Raw genomic sequence first — 17,716 nt, 5'->3', positions numbered from 1 at the left:
GGTCCCAGCAGGGCCACCCCGGGGCACCCGCCGGGCCGGGCCGGGCCGGGCTGGGGTCGGCTGCGGGCGGGCGGGGCCGGGCTCCGTGAGCTCACGGCGCTCGGGCCAATGAGCGGAGCGGCGGCGGCGCGGCCGGAGTGTCCCTCGCGTGGCGGCCGCATGGGGAGGGCGGCGGCGGGCGCGGGGCGAGCGGTCCCGGCGCGCCCCCGCCCACCCGGGGGCCGGCACTGAAGGGGCGGTGCCGCTGCCCGGGCACAGGTGCGGCGGCGGTGTCGGTGGCCGTGTCCGTGTTGCGGGCGGGTGCGGAGCGCCCTCCTCCCGGCGGCGCCCGGTGGGGGATGTGCCGGCCGCCGGGGGCGCGCCGCCCGTGGGAAGCGCGCTCCTAACGCCACCTGGGTGCCGCGGGGAGCGCTCGGCGCGGAGCGGGCGTTGTGGGGTCGCCGGGAGCCGGGCAGGTAGGAAGGAGGAGAAGCGCCGGTTCGAGAGGGTCTGGGGGGCTTTTGTTTGTTTGTCCTCTCTTACGTGCGCTGTGCCAGCGGTGGGAAGCGGCGTGCGGTGCCGCCCGGGCCGGCAGCGCGGTGGGACTCCCCGCGGGGAAAGTTGGGGACACGGTCCCTGCGGCGGGGTGGGTGAGGAGCCTTAGGACCCCCTGCCCGCTGCTCCCTGCCCTCCCGGGGTGGGAGGCTCAGGCGGTCGCAGCGGCGGCGGCCGCCGGAGGGCTCCGCGGAGTGCGGCGGGGCTGCCCCGCTCCCCGCGGGGCTCGGCGGAGCTGCCGCTCCCGGGGAGCGCTGCGCCCCTCGAGCAGCGCCGCGAGGTGCCCGTAGGCTCGCCCTTCCGCTGAGTCGGAGAGGTCGGGGGCCGCCGCCGCACAGCGCGGCGTCTTGTCTTGCGGCGGCTCGACCCGGAGCCCCGGGGCAGCGCTCGACGTGCCGCCGGCTGTCGGGCCGGTCCCGCGGGGGCAATGCGGGGGTGCGCAGCGCTGCGCGGCCTCCCCGAGGGCAGCCGCTGACCGTCCCCGCGACTGTGAGCGGTGTCCGCTCCTTTCTGGATCCAACGGGGATCGCGCACCGGAGTGCGGGCCGGAGTTTGGGAAGGTAGCGGGGGGTAGGGTGTGCGCTACCAGCGCACCCACGGGAGTGTCTGAAGCGGAGCCCGAGTATTTACTTAAAACCATAACTAGCAGTATTCCATTTGCTGCATAAGTCTTGGGGCAGAGAAGCCCAAATAGACTCATGTGAAGGGCTATGGATCCACTCATGCGGGTTTTCTTACTGATTGACTGGTTCTGATTGTCTCGGATTACTTTGGAAAAACGCAAATCCCAGCAAATATCTCTGCTGACCATATATAGAAGTAGTTGCAGACTGAAGAACTATAACTTCAGTATTGCTGACACAGGTTGAGAAACTTTAAAAACAGCAAACAGAAGTCGGGATATGTCCTGAGGATGTTGCCCAAGTGATATATTTTCTTGTGTTTACATCCTACATTGGCTGAAATATTACTACTTTTTCTTTTTTTGTTTACGTACCTATACACCTCAAAGTTAGTGAATGATATATTGATTTTATTTCGCCTGCCTCTGTATTTAATCTGGCAGCATTTGGTTTACTTAGTTGTGTTGGACCAGGACTGCAGTAGGAAACGCTGCTTTTTCCACGTTGGAAGCCTGGTTTGGTGGCTTTCAGAAACGTGCTTCAGCTTGAAAGCAAGCAGGTCACTCATACAGTAGCAATTTTCTGTGGCAATAAAGAAGTATTGCAGGGTTTTCTGATGTTGTGTCTAAAAAAGTTTTCATGTTTTTTGCTCTCTTCTTTAAAAAAAAAAATAATATAGTTCTGTTATTACCAGAAGCTTTTATGTGTATTGCCCCATAGAGCACCATGAAGACTACATTTTTCCAGTGCTGAATCTCGTTCAGAGTAATGTGTTTTTACGTTGGTGTCCTGTGCATGTTAACAGAGTAACTCCAGCATTAGGAAACAAGAATCAGTTGACTTGAGCTGAAACACTGAAAACAATTTTCTTGGGTTGTTTTGAATGTAGCAGTTTTGCTGGATTTTAGTAACAAAGAAATGAAATGCTCCAGGGATAATCCGGTATGAAATTCATCTGACTTGCTGCCAGCTATATAAAAACATGTTGCAAGTTCTTCTCTTCTACCAGATGCACTTTGCCACCAAACCCAGAAATTCGGTTTTTTATCCTTTCCTGTTTCATTCAAAAGAAATAAAACCTAATTTATTACAGAAACTGTCACGAGGTGTAAATTCATCTCATATTCAAGTAGATGAATAGTAACTTTCTGGAGGGAGCCAATGGCATACTTTGTATCATATATCTATATATTGTCAAGTGCAATCCATTTTTCTTTCTGTTACTGAAAAAAATTCATCTTACTCATAGTAACATAGTCTGCATCCAACAGCTTTATACATTTTAGAGTAGCAGCCTCAGTAGTTGTTTTCATAGTGAAAACCAGCCATGACCATGACCATATGAAACATCACACAGTGCTCAATGGTGCCTTAAATTACAGTTCTAAGTATTAGTATTAAGGAGTAAAATCTCTTGGTTAATTTGTAAGCTGGTGTAAAAAATTGTTGCACTTACTACACTCTTCATTCTAAAGCTATAGTAACTGCTTTAAAACTCTCAAACCTCCCTTTTTTGCATTAGTATTTGGGTTTTAGCCTTAGTGCTATCAGTGTTTTCAGGATCAAATCCTAAACGCTAAAGAAAATCTTGTGATGACTAAGGTAAAAATTTCTTCTACACGAATACTACAGCATTATGGTTCATATGTCATATCTCCTGTTCTCTCTGTCTTGATTGTAGCAGACAGCCTAAATGTGTACTTTGTGCCAACAATTCCTGTGCTTACGCAGCGTTATGTGACTCAGAAAGGAGTGCAAAAGGTGCTTGATGCTTGGAAAAAGTCTGAGTGATCTGGATGACCTTAATTAATATTGTTCATTATCATATTACAGCTTGTTTGCCATTAAGAGGAGATGGTGTTCTGAGGATAAGACAAAGTATTTGTGCAATATTTGAAGGCAATGAAAGCTCTGCTCAGTGCATGTAAACGCATGGTTGCTTAGTTTAGTACATAATATGATAGAACGGTTTACTAATATTAATAGCATCGCATACTATAATGGCAGATTTTCATTTAGTGAAGATATATAATAAAGCTTTAAAATAAGGAACAGTATGGATAAAAATATGTGGGGAAGGATATGCAGTGCCATCTCAGTATTCTTATCTGTATTTAAGTACCATATTTTATGAATATGTAAGATATTTAAATGGATCTGTAAGCTTGGAATAAAAAGAAAGAGCCTGGTAACACCAAAAGTAGTCTGTTTTGCAAATCCATTCAACAGTGTTGCTACATTCCCTGTAACTTCATTCTGTGTCTTCAACTGAAGAATATAAATTCTGCCAGACTGCACGGCTGCTGTAATTTGTGAAGCTGTCAGTTAGAGATGCTGGGAGAGTGTCCATCATCTACACCTCTAGAAGCCCAAATTGTGCCTCTCACTCCATCCAGCAGTGTTGTAGCATATACGAAACTATGTACGTGATGGTGTTGGGGTGCAAAACATTATAAATAAATCTAGTATAAGCCTGGTGTGCCATGATTAAACTACGACTTCATGCTCAGGAGTTGTCTTATTTTTCTTTTAAGACAGGATAAGAGCAGGCTGCAACATACTTCTTGTGCCTTGGTTGAGTGCCACTGTAACACAACCTTGTACATGGAACCCTGATTAGGAGATTCAGTGAGGGCAAAAAGAGAAGGCATTCTCCTGAATGTCAAATGTTGAAATTACTGTGTGTTAGAACGATTAACCCTCTTGCATGTTCTAAGTGTGTGGTTTCATGCTGCAGGCATCCGTTGGTGTAAAGGAGGGTAGGCTTAAGTGAATTTCTTTATTAAATGTTTGCAAACTGAAGGCAAGGTCTTTTCTGTGGTTGGAAAATCTTTGGAAAAACAAAAGATGTCAGTTATATTACAAATGATAAATAATCAGTTGCTAGAATGAGAGCTAGAGGCAGCTTGATACTTCTGTAAATTAATCTTGATGGAGATAGTAACAGAGAAATATTTAATAATATAGCTAGGGTATGGATAATCAGAAAGTGTTTTCCTGGATATTATTCAAAAATGCAGCCACTTGTCAATGCCATTACCTTTCCTTTTCTGTTTTTTGTCCTTTCATTCTAAAGATAGAGTAAACAAAAACCTAACATTTTTTAATTTAGAACACTTTCCTGCAAGCAACTTCAAAGTTTTGTTCATTTACCCAAGTGCAATACATCACTATAGTCACAGTATCAGAGTCCATGCAGACCAACCGTCTGGTCGATCTCTGTTGTGAGCATTATTCCTAGACTTGATCTCCAGGAAGTTGTGGCTGCTCTGCTAGTTCTTGTGGGCATAGTGAATGTGACCAGGGGATTCAGAATTGTCCAGTTAAATTCAACAAGTTGATGGAATTGGCTCTATAATGATCTATATTTCTGGTTATTTTTTCTTTCCCCCTCTGGGTAAGGACTCTGTGTGATGATGTGTAAGGTTAATCTCTCACCATATTTAGATGATAATCTGTCCTTCTGCATTCCCAGTATATCTCCATGGGAGAAAGATTAATTGTGACATACAAAAGCTTGTAATACAAAAGTCAGAAGTTTATCTCTAACAAACAAGTTCATAGAGGACTGAGAAACTTGGAAGGAAGGGATTAAAAAAGTGCTTGGAGTTTCTAGTGCACGTCTCTCTATGTACATGACTTCTGTTAAAGAAAATTATCTAATCTCAATGCCAGTGGCTGGCCAAGGGGTTTTGTGCAATGTGGTTTACCTGCTTAGCTCTAGCTGTGTTTGTGTTGAACATTTTGTCCATTACTACCTTATTTGACAGCATTAGGAGCCAGATGCTGAAGGTTCTTCACAGACCTTTAAGGCTCCACTTGATATATGAAGGGACCCCTTTTCAGGTCAAATGTATAGAGTTGTGACATCATACGTTGTCCTGCAGCCTCCTTATTCTTGTATGTCCTTGTCCAAAGCAGAAGATCCTTCCAGCATCTAGGATTAATGGGTTTTGAGAAACCTCAGACTTTCATGCAGGAATGTTGAGAAGCTATCAGCTATAACATCTAAAGGATATAAGCATGACAGTTTTGAAGGGGAAAAAGATGCTATCTATCATCCACAAGAATTTATAAAAAACCTCCATCATTTCATTATGAAATAAGTAAATTTGAGTTCAGTAATTATGTGGGTTTCTAGTAGCAGGAAATACACTATTAAGGCTGTCAAATTGTACATTAAAAAAAATCTTACTAAATACATACTGAAGAAGGAAAGTGTTCCATTTCCTTCAGCCTTACACTTTAAACAGTTATGCAGAGACACACTATCCTTTATAGGATTTAAATAGCAAGTCAAACCTAAAAAAAAAGGAAAATTCTCTCTGAAACCTTAAATACCTTGTAGAAGGTACTGGACTGCAACAAAATCAAATAATAAATAATTTGGTGAGATAATTGTAGTGTTGTTATAGAATATTAATTACCTCGTTTGGTTTCGTGTGACCTGGAAAACACTTATCCGCTTCATGGCTATTACTCAGGAATGAGAGTAAGCAGGTCATTGTATTGAATGAACATACTTGCACTCACTAAAAATGCCAAAGAAAGGTCTCTGCAAAACTCTGAAAGTACAGTGTCAAAGCTGCAGAGAAAAGTATTAAATTTCTCTTCCTTATGCTAATGTAGAGGATCTTGTCCCATCGAGTGCCATTATGTATGAAAGGAGACACATCCTTGTGATCTTATGGGAATTCCTGAAACACAGCAGAGACTGGGTCTGTCTTGAGGTATTAAGACAGCAATACTCATGCTGCACATACTGAAGCATGAAATATCCATTATGCTTGCTTTGATGGCTGCAAGTTCTATATTGGTCACCTATGCAAAATCATACTGCTTTTTTTGTTCATTTGGTTTGGTTTTTTATTTTTTTTTAAATTTTTTTTGGCCAGCAGCCTTGTAGCACTTTCCCATATTTCTCTAGTAAAAATTAATAGTACTAATTGCCACTTCTTTTATCATTAATTTCTGAATCAACATGAAGTATTGCTATAGCAACTAATCCTTTTGAACTTCACTGCAGACAATTAGTAGGAGAATTCAATCTTAATATGTAATAAGCACAATAGTAAGAACTATTCAAAGGATTAAGGAGCTTTTAAAGGGAGTAATACAAACACTCAAAACTGTCATGAAAGAACAGAACCTGAAAATTTTCAGAATTATCTTTATTAATCATCTCCAGTTGCTATATGAAAGTGCATACTTGTTTCAAACAAAATAATTACAGCACATTGTGTCTCATCAGAGATAAAATACATCACCCTGTGGAATACTCTGCAGATTTTTATCTTTGATAATAATGTTTCAACATAAACTGCTGCATCCTTACTCAAAGTGTAGTTGCCCTTTAGCCCTGAGAGTGGATGTGCAGGAAAACCCTAAGCAGGTTTCAGGATTAGCTGGACAGCAAATAATCCAAATTTATGAGCTCAGAATTAGATAGTGCTTTATCTCTGCTTTTTCACCAGCATCTTTTTTTTTTTTCCTTCCTTGAAATGGATTGCTATTTGCATTTTACCTTGTCATCTCTCTTGATAACGGGCAGACAAGGGAAGTTATCCATTTATGCGCACACACGCATCAGGAGGCATAAGGGGTGTGGAAGATCCAAACACCTGAGGAACATTGGAATAAAAGGGAAATATCTTACACTGCAAGTCCAAGATTGATATTATTGGCCGTGATAGATTTTTGAGGTAGTGAAAGCTTATAAATCTTTAGGGGGAGCTAGGTTTCTGAGGATGTTGATTGCACTGAAGGAAGAGTGTGTGAGAACAGAGTATAAGGACAGGTGAAGGGTAAGAACAAGACAACTGTAAATTAAGGAAGAGTCAAAGAAGGGGCAGTGCCTGTAGGAGGGAAGTCTGAAGGTAGTGTTGTGGGAGCCTGTGACTCTTACATACATACAGGAGAGAGAAAAGAAGAAGGGGGAACAGTAAAAGACCCAGAAAAAAATGGAATAACATGATTCTAGGGAGAACATACCTGTGGCAGAAATCCTGGGAAGGATGTGACAGTTTCCTGGGGGGGAAGGGTCGTTGTGTGGATTCTTGCTTCACCTTGAGAAGTGATGGCTTCATAATGGTGCTTCACTGGATGTCAAGACTGCCTCTTCTGTGTATTATTGATATATGTTTCCATATATGCAGTGCCTCTGACGCCTAGCAGACCTTCTGTGGTTACTCTGACCAGACTGTTAACCTTACAAGTAATAATTGGTAGGACGTAAATATTGAAAATGAAATTGCATGGAAGGCCACAGCTCTGCAATTTTCTCTTGTCAGAACACGTCTTCTTGGAGAACCCTTCAAAGCTCTCTGCATAATGTCAAATGGTACCATTTTCAAGCAGTCAAAGCTTTAAATTTCCCTTCCACTTGTACCTCCTGGTTGTTCCTTTTATTAGCATAGTGATATGGCTTTGTTAACTGGGAAATCCTAAAGAAAATACTGCAATAAAAGCTAAAAGAGCATTACAAAATCAATAGTGAAGAAATGCTGAGTATCTTTTACTTGCAGGGTTCTTGGAAGACGAATGATCCTTGGAATATTTATGTATGTAAACATTGTTCTAAAATATCTATCGCAGAAAGCTTCTTCTAAGAAGCAAAGTCAGTTTAGCAGTGTCTCTTAAGGAGGTATGGAAAAAAGGAGAATTGGAGTCATATCTTGGGCCTGGAGCTGCTGAGAGAAATTCGGGGAGATTTAGATCTAGTAAGGAGACTTGTGGTAAAGAGTTGTTGATTTCACATGTCTTTATATTCTTTTTCTGGTCATTGTTTTGTATAAAATTATCTTATATTTCCTGCAGGAAGTGATGGAAAAAAAATTTACTCTTAAAAAAGACATAGATTTTCTCTGGAAGACAAAAAACATTGATCTCTAGTGTCTGGATGCAGTACAAAAAATAAAGGGCTAAAAAAGAATGACTTCAGAGCAAATGGTGATGAAAGAGATGAAGCAAATGTGTGTGGAAGAGAAGCTTACCGAATTACAACTCAAGGAGTAAAGGATTTTGCTATAGAAAATAGTTGCTAAAAATAATGCTATACAATGCAAAGGGAACTAATATAAATAGAAAAGCAATGAGAATGATTTGTAGCTCCATTTCTGGAAGCTGCCATTCAGTAGCTGCTGGCTAGTGATGACGTGTTAGGCAGATGTATTGGTTCTCCTTTTCCTTGGTGTTAAACTGCAGTGTGATGTGGGAATATATCAACAAATCTGAAGACAGTGTCTGACTTTCCTGTTGATAGACAGTCATAGATATATGCCTTGGATTGTCAGGTTTTTCCTTTTCAGTCATACAGCAGTTTTCATTGGAAAAGCATAGTGCCTACTAAGACTTCCAAATAAAAATACAAGTGACTGTTACTTTTCCTCCCATTCAATATCTCCATTCAAAAAACCTCAGTTGTTTTGTGAAAGCAACTATGTGGAAGGTGAAGATGAACTGTACTTTTCAGAAGTAGCAGACGGTGTTTATACTGTTCAGTACTGAGTCAGTAATTTTCATTCTCACTCAGCTCAATGAAAGCTGTGTTTGTTTGCTGAAGGGAATGTTAAAGAGGCAAAAATGTGCAAGCAAGATTGAAAAGAAGTTTGTTGGGTTGGCATGGTCAGATTTTGGTAGCAGGAGGGCTACAGGGGCAGCCTCTGTGTGAAGCTGCTAGAAATTTCTCTTTTGTTTGATAAAGCCAGTGCCAGACAGCTCCAAAACAGACCCACTGATGGTCAAGGCTGAGCCCATCAGTGATGCTGGTAGCACCTCTGGGATAACATTCAAGAAGGGAAAAAAGTTACTTTACAGGACAGTAACTCTGCAGATGCCAAGGTCAGTGAAGAAGGAGTGGGAGGAGGTGCTCCAAGCACCAGAGCAGCCTGTGGTGAAGACCGTGGTGAGGTAGACTGTCCTCCTGCAGCTCATGGAGGTCCGTAGTGGAGCAGAGATCCACCTGCAGCCAGTGGAGGACTCCATGCTGGAGCAGGTGAGTGCCCGAAGGAGGCTGTGACCCTCTGTGAAGCTCGTACTAGAGCAGGCTTCTGATAGGACCTGTGGAGAGAGGAGCCCACACTGGATCAGGTTTGAGACCTGCAAGGGACCCATGCTCAAGCAGTTCATGAAGATCTACAGTCCATGGGAAGGACTGAGTTTGGAGAAGTTGGTAGAGGACTGTCTCCAGTGGGAGGGACTCCATGCTGGAGCAGAGGAAGAGTCTGAGGAGTTCTCCCCCCGAGGAGGAAGGAGCAATTGAGGCAATGTGTGATGAACTGACTGTAGATCCCCTTCATGGGGAAAAGGTGTTTTGAAGATTTGGGTTTATTTCTCATTATTCTACTCTGATTTTGATGGAGCAAATTTTCTAACTTATTACCAAAGTGGAGTCTATTTTTCCCATCATGGCAATCAGTGAGTGATCTCTCCCTGCCCTTATCTTCACCCATAACCTTTTGTTTTATTTTCTTTCCTCTATTCAGATGAGGAGGGGAGTGATAGAGCAGCTTTGGAGGCAGCCAGGGTCAACAAAATGTTTATAAATACAGCAATAGTTTTCATATATAATCTTTAAAAACTGCCTAAGATGTGATAATTTTCTACTGCAATCTCTAGAAATTTAGAATTTTCTTTTGCAGTGATGTTGGCTTGAACACTTCCAGCTTGAGCTGGATAGAACTTAAACTAAGTTACAAATTCCTATTAATTTGGACACAAAACTGTTTTAACTTTCTTTAATGTCAAAACTCTTTGGGAACTGATGAGTTTTTGTGTTGATATCAAAGTTTTAGTGATTGATAGTGATTTGATATCAAAGTTTTAGTGATTCATACCAGTGATTAAAAATATTGGATGCTTATTTTACTGGTAAAAAGTTAATTGAAGGATTCATTCAAATCTTATTTTCAATACTATGTTTCTGAAGATCATACTTTATATGAGATATATTTCTTGTAAGCACAACCCAAGCGATCCATCGTTAAAAGCACGTTCTTACAAGCTTTAAAGCTGTTTACCTTTCCATCCAGTTTGAGGAAGAAAAATGTCATTTGTTATATTAATTTCTGCATTCATTGTGGTTTATTGCCATCTGTGAATAAAATATTGAAGCTGAACAGATATCATGATTTTTACAAGTGTTTATTAGTCTTCTCTCCTGCCTCCTCCTCGAAAAACAGCGTTAAGTTGTTAAATGAAAATGATGATTCTGGAAGGATGCTTTTTTTCAAGTATGCTAAGCAAGCATGGATTTAGTTTTACAGATTTGTATTAGTCGCTTTCTTTAATTAGGTTGGAAAAAACTCATTTAAGTAAGTGCATGTTGAGTCTGACATCCAGAAATGTGGTTCAGTAAATAGGTACTTGGAGTGCAGAATTTTCATGAAGCATTACATGCTAAAGCTTTTCAGGGCTCTTGTGAGCAAATCTACTGCTGATGTAAGCTGCCAGGATCAGCTCTTGAATTATGGGTATGGTAAAATCACGCTTTTAAATGCCTGAAACAGAAGAATGAAGGCTATGTGACTTGTAGGCTGACAGCAGCAATCAGGAGGAAACCAAGCATGATCTCAAGTGAACTTCGCTTGAAATAAAATAGTACACAAAAAAGCTCATTTCTCCTAATTTCTTCCCCACAGTTTTAGCACATGTACACAATTATCACTTGCTGTAATATTTGCAAGTTAAGAAAATGGAATTTCAAATATCAATATGATTGGATATGTTGTTTTCAAGGAGAAAATATTGGAATTGAAACAATTTTTAGCATATTGATTACTTTGAATGTAGCTAAATGTCTAATACGTAGCAACCTGCCAATATTAGCATGCTGAGGTCTTATCCTTATTACGTCAGTTTGAAAGTTTCCGTGGTACAGTGAGTCATACTGGCGACCAGTATCCTTTTCTGTGTCAGATATCATCAACTTGTTTCACTTCATATGTTGTTGTTTGGTGGGTTTATTTGTTTCTAGGAATAATGCATTTTTTTTACAACAGCTGTAGTTTTGCTTCTACTTCTCTAAAATTTCACTGTCATTACTGTTTCTGTAGAAGTTATGGAGAGTAAAGGTTCCTTTAAAAAAAAAAACAAACCAGTCAACAACAACCCCCTGCCCCCCAAGAACCCCCCAACCCTCAAAAAACCTGAAAACTGCAAAGCAACAAACAAAAAACCCCACAAAGCCCAAACCTTATCTTTTTTATTTTATAAGGTGGTAACATTTTCTTGATATGGTTTACGTAATTGGATGGGTCATAATTTATTTGTCTTGTGTATTGATTTATATAACAAGAACACTAGAACACTGAGAACATTTGTGTTACAACCTTTTATGATTGTGTGACTAGCATGACTTTGACTCTGCTTTATGATTATGATTGAAATTGGGTGTTGCAATGTCATTAAGGAGAGCATTTCTGAATCTTAGTGTTAGGCATACCAAAAGTCAGATTTCCAGGCTGTTTCTTTCAATTACTCAGATTTTTTTTTTTATTTTTTTTATTCGCTGTGTGTTTGAAACTGTGGTGGTGTTTGTTTTTAGCTTTAGCAGCTACTTTCCTTCATTATGTATTTATTTTTTACTATATTAAAAATAACTTCTGATGGCCTTTCACTTGGTTTTTTCAATTGGTAATGCTGCTGCTCCTGATCTCAGGGTAAACACATGTAATGGATTAATTGGTAACTGGGTTGAATTTACAAAGTTAAATTATTAATTTAATTTCTACATGGATTGTGGAAAGTCCTGCACCTAATTCATGGCCATTTACAGGTCAGTATTACAGTGGCCAGTATTACATGGCCAGTATTTACAGGTCAGTTTAGGGAATGTAAGATAATTACCTTACTGTTTTTGGCAGAAGTCCTAAAAAGAAACATTTGAACATGTAAGAAATTTGAGAATTCTAATGCTTAAGATGATAAGGTATGCTTGGGCCTGAATGTGTATACTAGAAAACTGTAGTTCTGATATCTCCCTTCACCCTCCCCTCTCCCCCTCCCCCAGTTTTTGATACCAAGTATCCTGGATTATTAATGATTAAGAGCAATGAATAGATGCAGAATATGTTCACTTAACGTATTTGGATAGCTCATGCAGGAGGTTATGTCTAAAAACTACAACATAAAGAGGAAACACTATAGAAGTGTTCTTACATTTGATAGATGTGTGTATACACCATCTGACTGTGTTTCTGTCGTAAAGATGTGGGGTGACACCTAGCACTGTTAAGCTACAGGTTGGGTTTTCTTTTTGTTTTGGATTTGGACAAATTGAAGTTTCACTTCAGCCTGTCTTTCACTTTCTTTTACTTTTTTTTAAGCTCAGACAGTGAAAAGCGTGGGACTTCTTCTGCTCAGTTTTACTTGTGTGTTTTGTTTATAACATTTTTAAACCATGAAAACTGGAAAACTCAAAAATCCTTCAATTTTTTTTTCTACCAGAGATATTACCCTCTCCTAGTAAATTGAAACAGAAATGTGAATTCTAGAAATATGTGGCCAGTTGCTCTTGTTTTAGCCAATGATGTGCGTGGAGTGTACGTGTGCAAAACATACTTCAAGGCCTGTCCTAATCAACTTAAGCAAAATAAATTGAAATAAATATCCCCAAACTATTTGCAGCAGTTACATTATATTAATTTAAATGAGATTAAAGCTATAATATGTGTAGCTATTTTCATGTGAAGATAAACTTAAGAAATATTCTTCCTCTGATCCTAGTTCGGAGTAACAACCAGACCAGAACCTTTCATTTGAAGATTATAATTTCCCTCCTGAATTTCTAGTGTCCTTTTTGCACCCCTCTGATGGTTAGCTGTATATAATTTTTCCAAGTATTTTTGGTTATGTGTATTTTTTTTAAAAGTTCAGTTCTGATGAAGTGATCTGTGTATATATTAGGACTTTTATTTGTGAGAATCATGGAACTGGAATAAATATTCTAAATAGGTAATTATGCACAAAATTATAAGAATACAGATTGTTATTCATAGGTTTGGGTAGGAATTTTTTGTTTTGATTGTGCTTGTTAATAGATCTTGTGTGGATAAAACATGAATTTTATTGGAGAAACTTGAGTGAAATGGCACCCACGGAATAGAGTTGAGGTTCTACAGAATGAACCTGAATTGTATTGTGCATGTGAAGGCAAGAACGTCATATTCTGAACCGGGCTGTAAGAGGGAAAGCTCCTTGATATAGTACTACTGTAATAGTAATATGACTAATGGTGGATTTGTGGTGTTTTGGCATTTTATCTTGCCAGCAATATTTGGACAGAGCTGAGAGAGGTGACTGAGAAACTGACTGATCCATAGAACAAAAAGATGAGTAGCTAGTGACTTGTCAGTAAGCAATTTTCAACAGCTTTAACTTGGAGTTTCAATGATTTTAATAGATGGACTACATTATTTAGTAGCAAGGCTTTACCTCTGGATTTAGTGAAATCTTGTGCTTTTGTCATGTCATTGGGATATCATGAAAATATGTGAAAATGGCTTCACAGTAATGTAGTGCAGCGTGCTTTGAAATGGATTAAATGACTCTATGTTAAAGCAAAATAGTTATTGAGTGCTTGCTAGCCAGCTGAACTTTACCTAAATTAATGGTCATATCAAGTTAACAAAAATTTCTGATATAGGCAAAGAAAAGGTCATTGAAATAAGGAAGTCATGTTCAGGAGTCCACACTGACACCAGAAGATGTAAAGTTGAATGTGCACAGTATGTTTGACTGAGAGGCTAGTTTTCCTTGTGTAATTGTAAATATGGTGTGCAAACAGCTGTAGAAGTATATTGTGATATTTTATCCCAAGGAGCTTAATGTAAAGAAATGTGGGTTAGCATCAGAGTGGCTATAAATTAGCCATATTCCATTAGCTCACATTTACTATGTCAGTTTGTAGCTCCTCTAAAGTCATCATCAGCTTTGCACAGAATACCTATGATGTTCACTCAGCTTCTGCCACCCATGAGAATTTTAAATAACTACAGCTGAAGCTCTTTAGGCCTCTTGAAGAAAAAGAAAAAGGCACTATCTAAGCAGACCATGTACCAGCTACTTTATTTTCCTTTTGCACACCCTTGGTGTTATACACTTCTGGTTCCTTCTGTATCGTTTGTGTTTGTTGATCTTTCTGAGATGAAAGTTACTTAAAATGTCAGCTGAGTGTTAGTGTTGCAGTGTCCATATTGGAAAAGCAAGTGTATAATTAGTGACTTGTGAATTCCCCTGTTGATATTTAGAAGCTTTGACCACCAATCCTGTATTTTAGGAGCTGCTTGAAATTGTTGTAATGAGAGTTGAGCTGAAATGTGCAAAACTTTGGATGCTACAAAAGTGACTTCATTGCATAACAACTTTGATAAAAAACCTGAAAGAAATACCTCTGGACTGAGGAATTTGTTTTCTCTTCTGACAAAGCCTAAAAATTAGTCAACTAGCTACAGTCAAGGGAACTTATCTGTTTTTTCAGGCACGTATTAATTCCACAACAGCTATATTACTACCTCAGGAAACTTTTAAACTCTTTAGCTTAGGTGACAGATGGACGTGATACTGTCTAATTTTCACCGAGTTAGTGCTATGGGATTTCCCCTTTGCTGTTCCTGTTAATCTTCTCTATTTAGTTAAAATTCAGAGAAAGGAGATGAGGACAGTTATCTGACTGTGGAGGCAGGCTGGCCACCCCAGGAGAGTTTAAAGTTTATAATGATTCTAGGCAGTGGGGAGGAATTGTGGAAGTTTAAGTTTCTGTTATTCATAGATCTGAAGTGCAGTGCTTTCAAACTTTGGCATTACCATTATGCCTTGAAAATCTAGATAGATAATTTCCATTTCCACAGGACAGTGCAAGTTGTCTGATAGTGAGGTACTGGGAGCCTGGAGGCAATTGCAGGCATGAGATAACGGCAGGTGGTGTTGAAATAGTTCATTAGCATGTGTTCCTGACTCGGACATGTACAAGCATTTGCACAGGCACCTCTCAATGAGGGAGAAATGTCAAGATTTGGCTCCTGGAGGTCTTTGTATGTAATCTTAAATGACTCTGTCATGGTGGAATGCAGCTGCATCTCAAGATGCTTGTGAGTTTGTAAACTGCTGGTTAGTAATGAATCATTTGTGCAAAGGATTTCATTTTTTATCCCTTGAAAAATGGAGCTGCTTGTCTGCTTCAACAAAAAACTCCCCTCCACCCAAAAGTTTTCAATATTCTGTTGCAGTTAATTCCACAGGACTTTGACTGTGAGGTGGATCACATGATGGTGGTTTTTTTCTGGGTCTTCAGCTAGAGGAAATAGTTTGGAAATGGGTTTCCAGATTCCCAGCCATCTGTTAAAGCTTTCTTTCTTGAGACTGTTTGTTATTTCTGAGGCTGCCTTATATTTCTCGCTAAACTGTAAGGCTGTAGTAGTCAAATATTTCCACAAGCTGGGTTGCTGTAAAATCCTTCAGTGACAAATTTAAGTCTATACTTCTATGTGGCAGTATAGCAGATGTTTCACCATTAATGTGAACTGCAAGCAGAACCGTAAGCATGTCACAGGAGAGAAGCTAATCGTGTATGTTGAAGAAAAAATGAGTGAGTATTGGTGCTTGTGGACTAAGGCATTTGGAAGCTGTTGTACAGGGGAAGAAAAGCAGAATTAGGGTAGATGCTACAAGATTATAGACTTTTTTTTTTTTAATACAATGACATGGTATTTTAAATCACATACCAGATAAGAAGTGAAACGTTTTCTCCCTTACAGTCAGGGACAGTACATTAGCAGGTAATTTTCTAGCTCCTGTTGATCATATTGACAGGCAGTTTTTAATTAGGTAGTTTTAGCAGTGCTCTTCTGCCCAATAGCTCTTGCCATAGTCAGGATGGAAAGAATTCTTCTGTATGCTTATAAAAATTGATTCAATTTTTTTTTGTCCGTTTACGTTTCTGCTCTGCGCAAAATGAATTCCTGTGCTCGGCCTCAGTTGCAGACCACTTCTCCACCAGAAGTGCAGTAGTCTGGCAAGCCAGCAGAAAGGGTGGAAACATGAACCGCAATTGTCAGAGCATTGCAGTACATTAATTTTACCTTAATTATACTTTAGCCCGTGATTAATACAGGTCACTGGTGGCTGGTCATATTGTAGATCATGCTGAAAATTGTACAATGACAAGTACAACTCCTCTGAGACATTTTGACTACCTTGCTTAAATAATCATTGTTTAAGCATGGTAAGGAAACTGTTTATTTTGAAAATGTTTCCAAGAAGTCCTAATCCCCTTTTGGGGTAAATGAAATAGTTCATGCTATGAGATTACTTTTAACTGTGGAAAGCAGTCGGGTTGAATACTGAAAAGGAAACAGAAAAGATAATTGGCTGTTTTGCTTTCTCAGCAAGTAAAGTGAAAAAATTTCTTTGGATTGGGTAGATTTGCTCTTTAGCCCAAGGGCTGAGCGGAATGTCTTTGCAGGTCAAGGTACAAGTTGATCAGGCAGACAAATGTGTTCTCAGGAGAAGACTTGGGACCAAGAATGCTTAGAAACAGTCTAGTTCAATGCCTGCACATCCGTAAAACTCATCCCTGGATAAGAAGGGGGAATCATTAGCTTAGGATAGATCACTCGTTTGCCATACAAAGTAGCACCACATGCTTTGTTTTGAACATGTTGTAGTCATTTCCCTAGAGATTGCCCCAAACATACAACTCCTTTGGTTAGCACTGCTTGGAGAGCATGGTTATACTTTGTGTAACCAGCTAGCATATACCTGAAAAAGAACTCCAGCTGTCACTGTGCTCTGTGTTTCTTAGCAAGCATCCCTCTTTCTGTCTTAATTGCAAGTCAGATGTTTTCTTTCTCCATATATTTCATATCATATCACGTTGCTTCAACAGCAAGACCAGTGCCTGTGTCTCCTCAAGGGAAGAGTTGCATGTGAATGACTTGGGAGATGGCTGTCCCGTAGCTGCATCCCCTGCTGTCACTATGCAGACCACTGAGCAGCCTTCCAAGAGTCATGCTTTGTTCTGGGTTTTCAAGTAAACTGAAGTTACCACTGCTTTGCCTAAAAGCTATAAAATGGAGCTACCTCAGGACTAGGTGGGCCGTCTGTGAAGCAAGGACAGGAGTGCAGCTGAGACTGACAGTCTCTGTGTACGTTGTTCTTGTTCGTCATTCAAAGCCTTCTCCTGCCAAGGAGAACAGTATAGTCTCAAACTTAAGTGTTTTCTTGGGAAGTCAGTAATGTATGCTTGAACCCACGGGTTCAATTCCACACTGCTTCTGAGGATACTGTTTGGCCTGAGTGACAATTGTAAACTCTGCACATGGGCTTTTCTTTCAAACTGAAGTCTGTTTACATGCCCTTTCCTTGCTGGTTGAGTATAAATATTTGCTTGAAAGAAGATAATTCGGTTTGGTTTCTGTTTTGCTATCAAGAAAAATCTTGAACAGTAGTAATTTGGGTTAAAACCAATCAATTGCAAAATCTATTAAATCTGTTAGCTTCACAGTTTTGTTTAAAAGACAGAAGATTTATACTTCTGAGATTCTTGAGTGTTTATATAAGAA

General features: G+C 40.1%; 1 protein-coding gene and 2 long non-coding RNA genes across 3 annotated transcripts in view; 2 read left to right on the top strand and 1 right to left on the bottom strand.

The window, feature by feature from the left end:
* Window positions 1–203: 203 nt before the first annotated feature.
* CHRM3 (cholinergic receptor muscarinic 3) overlaps window positions 204–17,716 on the top strand; it is a 271,172-nt gene continuing 253,659 nt past the window's right edge. Inside the window, exon 1 of the mRNA XM_064648727.1 lies at window positions 204–455. The gene's annotated coding sequence lies outside the window, so the exon portion shown is untranslated. The remainder of the gene's footprint in view (window positions 456–17,716) is intronic.
* LOC135411314 (uncharacterized) lies at window positions 4,285–6,948 on the bottom strand. The gene is made up of 3 exons (XR_010429089.1): window positions 6,682–6,948; window positions 5,585–5,689; window positions 4,285–5,094 (listed from the first exon to the last, which is right to left on the bottom strand). It is a non-coding gene; the product is annotated as an uncharacterized LOC135411314 (long non-coding RNA).
* Window positions 7,228–8,088, top strand: LOC135411315 (uncharacterized). The gene is made up of 2 exons (XR_010429090.1): window positions 7,228–7,497; window positions 7,974–8,088. It is a non-coding gene; the product is annotated as an uncharacterized LOC135411315 (long non-coding RNA).

The sequence above is a fragment of the Pseudopipra pipra genome, chromosome 3 (genome assembly GCF_036250125.1).
Source record: "Pseudopipra pipra isolate bDixPip1 chromosome 3, bDixPip1.hap1, whole genome shotgun sequence".
Lineage (NCBI taxonomy): Eukaryota > Metazoa > Chordata > Aves > Passeriformes > Pipridae > Pseudopipra > Pseudopipra pipra.
The sequence above is the reverse complement of the archived record's forward strand: the minus strand, read 5'-3'. Positions and strand labels throughout refer to the sequence as shown.